We start from the raw sequence: 6,000 nt of genomic DNA on the forward strand, positions 1-6,000 counted from the left end.
GTGATTTGGAAACTTGTAGAGCACCTTCAAAAACCCCCATTCCATTAATTGTAATAAAGAAAGTCTCACGTGTATCTTTTTTTTCCGGGCGCAAGAGAAAGCCCGCCAAATACAAATAATACCACGTGACTAGCGCATTTGAGTGCCGCGATTGTGGTGCTGGTCTTTTAAAGCTGAGACGGATACGGAAAGTTTGGCACCAGTATCCACTAAAGCTAACGTATTTACACCATTACAGTAACATAAACTTTGTTCTTAAACATCACAGTAGGCGAAGATGACCGTTCCGCGACCTCAAATTCATCGACCGCTCCTGCTAGTTTCCCGACAGTTGCGTTGGCGAGCGTCGCCGTGGAGACGAAGACCGTTCACGTCGCGGGGGCGGTGGTGTGAAGCTGCGGTCAAAAGCGGTAGACTCATTGCAAAAGACGCCTGGGCGAGACAGTAGTGGGCGAGGTTGACATCATTCAATGTTGTCGTGGTCACAGAAACCTGCCCAAGGGCGGGTCCAAGAACATGAGGCCTGCTGTCACCGGCGCTGACAAAACCGCGCGATGTGCCCGCGGCGGCCGCCGTTGTAACAAACGGGTGACTCACGAAACTCGTAGGCGCTGGAGCCGAATGAATTTGATGGTGGTTATAGACGATGAGAGCTGCATGACGCACGTTCGAATGTGTGGAAAATTGGCTGGTCAGAGGTGCAGCAGCGCACTCATTGCCGTAGGAATAGCGCGGAAGTTCTGGTTGCCACACCCACGAGGCTGAATGTTCACACTGCGAACTGCGCATTCCGAGCACACAGGTCGCGTTTCGACGCCTTGCAGTTGATTGGCCAGCTCTCAACTCATAACTCTGAGGACCAGAGAGGCAAGGTCGTCGTGGACAGTATTGTCAACGCTGGCGACAGTTGGGACGTTGAAAAGGCGTCCATATTTGGGTAAAATGCTCCGAATTTTCAAAGCTTCAAACGTTCGGCAGTAGTGGATAACGTCCGAAGTACTGGCTAGGGTTTCGTTTGCGATAAAAAAGTTATAAACATCTACAGCTAATCCTTTTAGGAGGTGGCCAACCTTGTCTTTTTCGGAAATGCGTCTATTAAAATGCGGCAGAACTTCAGGACTTCATCTGTGTATATCGTGCAGGTATCTCCAGGCAACTGTGCTCGTCGGGAAAGGGTTTGTTCTGCATTGCGTCTTTTTAATGCGGAGTCTCCAGAACTGGTATCTCTTCCACACACCCGTCACATGTAAAAAGGTTGTCTTCATGGTTCTCAAACCACAGCAGCGTTGTGCCGGCCAGCAAGAAGGCCACGTTCAAGAGTTGCATGGCCGGCTCCCAGCGATCGTATTTGCTGACACGTTTGTAGTGTGTCAGCCAGTCCTCAACATTCTCATCGGCCAGAGCAGAAAATGTTCTGGGCTCCCGCTGATGCGTCCAGGAGCTGAAGAGTACTTGACGCTCATGGCCTGAATTTATTTATTTACTTCAAATACTTTCCAGGCCCGAAGGCATTACAGAAAGGAGTGGTACAGACAAAAACAAAATATACAGTGCATAGCTATACAATAATGAAGTTATATGATGGCGGAAAATACAGTTTTCTTGAAATTTGCAACATCAGTAATGGCAGCAATGGAGGGAGGAAGGTCGTTCCAGTCAACGCTAGTTTTAGGAATAAAAGAATAATGACACATTTTTGTTCTCGAAAATGTAACACCAACTTTAAATACATGATCGGAACGGGATGAAATGTATGAAGGGCTTGCAAAAAGATGATTCTTTAACAGAGGGTTATGATGATACATTCTCTGGAAAATACACAGTCGAAAACACTTTCGGCGCGAAGAAAGGTCGGGTAAGGCAAGTGTGTTTTTTATGGAAGTAATGCTAGCGTGACGAGAAAAGTTACATGCTAGTGCAACGCGATACATGCATTGTTTTACATTTATTAATGTTTAGTCGCATGAGCCATTTATCACACCAGTTAGATATGCTTGTGAGATCATGCTGAAGATAAATAGAATCAGTCTGGTTAGATATTTTGCGATAGATGACGCAGTCGTCTGCGAAAAGCCTAATAGAAGAATGAGAAATGCATTCAGGAAGGTTGTTAATGTATATTAGAAAGAGAAGAGGACCCAGTACCGATCCTTGTGGTACACCAGATGTCACGGAAGTGCGAGAGGAGGAGCAGCCGTTAGCAGAGACATATTGGGTAAGATTTGATAAGAAACTTTTAATCCAGTTGAGTACGTTAGGGTCAATGTTAAGCATGCTAAGTTTAAGAATTAGGAGATCATGGGAAACAATATCGAAAGCTTTCGCAAAATCAAAAAAAAACACCGTCTACGCCAATGTTCAAGTCAGTGTGGGCAAATAGGTCATTAGTAAAACATATGAGTTGTGTTTCACATGAAAATGTCTTCCTGAAACCGTGTTGTTGTGCTGAAAAGAAGGAATTCGACTCAAGGTAATCAATCAGATGAGAATATATAATATGCTAAAAACTTTTACATGGTATACTTGTGAGTGATATAGGACGATAGTTATCGGGGGAATGAGCGCTACCTGGTTTAGGTACTGGAACAACCTTGCCAACCCTCCAATCGCTTGGAAGTACCGAGGAACCTAGAGACTGGGAAAAGAGCATCGAAAGCAAAATGGAAGAATATGGGTCAGTGATTTTCAGCATTTTAGAGTTGATTGCATCTTCACCTGACGAAGAGGATATTTTCAAATTTCCAAGGAGCTTTTGTATGCCAACCCAGTCTATACTGATAGAGTTCATTGGTAAAAAATTAAAATTAGTTACAGACGGTACAATATTAGGAACACTTTTGTGGAAAATGGAAGCAAATACATCATTTAAAACGAAACAACACTGGTTCGGAGGAATCGCGACATTATCAGAACGGGCTAGTTGAATTACCTTGTCTTCTTTGCCCCCAACAACACTCCAGAATTTACGCGGATTAGATTGCAGAACTGATGGGAGGATGTTATCAAAAAAATTCTTTTTTGCATCTTTAACAGCCATTAGATATTCTGCATAATGCGATGATATGCTGCCCAGCGTTCAGGAAGGTTGGATGCTTTGGTGCGACAAAAAATACGCTTCTTTTTGTTGCATAAGCGGCGTAGGGTTTTAGTAAACCATGGTGAGGTAGGATATGAGACAATCCTAATTTTAGGTACGTAACGATCTATTAGTTCTACCGTTTATTTTTGAACAATAACCAGTTTGCTTCAACGGTACGTTCGGAAAAGTTTAGAGTATAGCCGGATGTGAATGATTCTAGTTCAGCTGTGATGGACGCGGTGTCGGCGGCATTATAATCACATATAGTCTTCACAACTTTCTTGGGACCGACATTCTTCTTAATTGCCAAGTGAAGCAGTGAGTGGTCACTCACTCCTTCTAGGTATGTTGGCGGAGAGACCAAATCGGGAGCTGTTGTAAAAAAGAGGTCTAAAATATTAGACGAAGTGCTGGTGGTGCGTGTGGGTTTATTAATTAGCTGGGTTAGATTAAAATCGGCGCAAGTGTCTAAAAAATTACAGCACTCGGAGGATGGTTGCTTAAGGGAGGGAATACCATTTTGCCACACTATATTTGGGAAATTGAAGTCACCCAGTAAGAATAACTGTGATTTTGGGTATCGAACAACCAATTTATTAAGTGCATCATGAAGGTCAGTGCAGAAAGTAGTAGGTGAGGATGGGGACCTATAACACGCGCAAAGGATAAGGTCACCAGTTGGAAATGTAACGTGAGTGCAAACTATTTCTAATGGGGAATCGATAGAGATAGTAAAGGAATTGATAGCAGAGTTCACGGCAATCAGTACACCTCCGCCTGATCGGAAATCACGATCGTATCTGTAAAAGTTGTATGTTTTTTCGCAATCTAGTATTTCATTATTCTTGATTTTTGCCGAGAGCCAAGTTTCAATGAGCACAACTATATCAGCCGAGCATGCATCGATATGGGACTATAGTGATGTACGTTTGGTAATGACACTTCGAACATTAGTGAAAAGAATTGATATGCAGTTTGTTTGCTTTCGATCTTGAGATAGTTATGCTGAGCTTGAATGTGCGGAGGGTGAACCCGATGGTGGTACGTCTCTTCTTGGGGTAATCGCGCTTCTACTTGGTCCGATTTCGCATACTTCATCTGTAGCTGCGCAATAGACGTAGCACCTTTTACCTATGATCAATTTGTTGTGCCGCAAAGAATAGAACTGACCGCTAGCCTTGCCAAAATCGTTAAGGGCTTTCCGCGATTTACGGGTGGCTTTGCAAAAATCTTCGCCGATAGAAACGCCATCTTCTTTAAACTTTGCTTTTTGCGAAAGTATATATTCTCTCATTTTATAGGACGCAAACTTACCAACAACAGGTCGTGTTTTGCCATTTGCAAAGCTGCCTAACCTATGAGCCCTATGAATTGTGACTTCCGAGGAATTCAAATCGAGACACTTGGAAAGGAAATGATGTATCTGAGCTTCCGATTGCACCCGCGCTTCAGACGAATTGTCAGAGATGCCATAAAATATTAAGTTGTCGCGTCTTGACTGGTCCTCCAGCTCGTCCAGTCTGGACGCGAGCGCAGTGCTCTCATTTGAAACTGCCTCTTGGACTGCTGTAGTAAGATCGCTAATAGAAGGCGTGTTTTCGAGACACTCTACTGCGATTTCCACAGCAGTCATCCTATTAGAAAGGTCTGAAACCGTATCAGCTAGCGCTTCTTGGTTAACCTTAAGTTCAGCTATGGCATACATCATTTCTTCATGTCGTGTATCAAACTTGGATGATAAAGCAGCTATCGCGGCCATAACTTTGCTATGCTGACTGTCCACTTCCTTGTTAGGACCAGGATTTTGTTCTATATCTCCGGAAAGTAAGAGTAACATTGCAGTAGATACGCAATCATTCAACGTGGCAGCAAGCACTTGTGGGCAAGGGAAGAGCAGCAAACATACATTGTTTGTACGCTTGCAAAATAGCGATTCAGATTGACTAACCTGCACAAGAAAGCAGAATGGGGAACTTAGCGACCGCATGGTAGCCGCTCTCCCATGCCCACTGGAAGCGCCTTGTAGATGCCAGTTGCTTAAATAGGCGCGGTGCAGTGCTGCCGCTGACGGATGTGGAGATGTTCCACGAGACACGGGCGTGAAGGTGATGACGCTTCCCGTGCTGAGATAAGGCCTTTTGTCCGCTGTTGGTAGGCGTAGATCCAGCTTGAAGTCCCATGCAGATGTAGACGCATAACACGTGTCAGTCGGTGAGAGCCAAAAGCCATAAACAGCAAGCTGCACAAGAAAGCAGAATGGGGAACTTAGCGACCGCATGGTAGCCGCTCTCCCATGCCCACTAGAAGAGAAGAAGCTGCAGTTGAGTATGAAGAGTGACCTCCGTCATGGTCGTGGCTCTTAGGTGAGGCGGAAGCCCGTCCAAGCGTATGCTATTTTGATGTTCGATACGGTCCAGGACTATACCGCACTTTTCATCGGGGGAATGGGTTTATTATTTACAAAATGTGCGAGGGATGCATGAAAGCTAGGCACAGTCGCAGTAAGGCTTGTCTCAGAACCAGTACTCACGCATCCACTCCGTCCTTCCCTTTTACATGCGCGACAACGCGCGGCGCAGCATAATTGACGTAATAGTGTATTTATATATTGTGAGCCTTCCACGGAGCATGATTCCGTTCCCTCAACGGTAGGGTCCTCTGAGCAGCGTCACCTGGCGACAGATAGCGGAAATATTGTAAAAAGAAATAATAGCGGGTTTAAAGCGTGCCGTACTCGTTGCTTCAGTGACGCAATGGAACTTAAAAAAGAAAGTTTTAGCCGCTGCTGGCACTTTCATTCTCTTTACCCTCTTCAGTACATTCCTGCCAGGGCCTCTCCTGTATATGGCCCTATAGATGGGCTCCGGAAGAACAACGTCGCACAAACCTTTGTACAACGTTTTCTTTTTCACAGTTGATAA

Source organism: Amblyomma maculatum, unplaced genomic scaffold (genome assembly GCF_055883805.1).
Source record: "Amblyomma maculatum isolate TAMU_Amacu unplaced genomic scaffold, ASM5588380v1 scaffold_63, whole genome shotgun sequence".
In the NCBI taxonomy this organism is placed as follows: Eukaryota; Metazoa; Arthropoda; class Arachnida; order Ixodida; family Ixodidae; genus Amblyomma; species Amblyomma maculatum.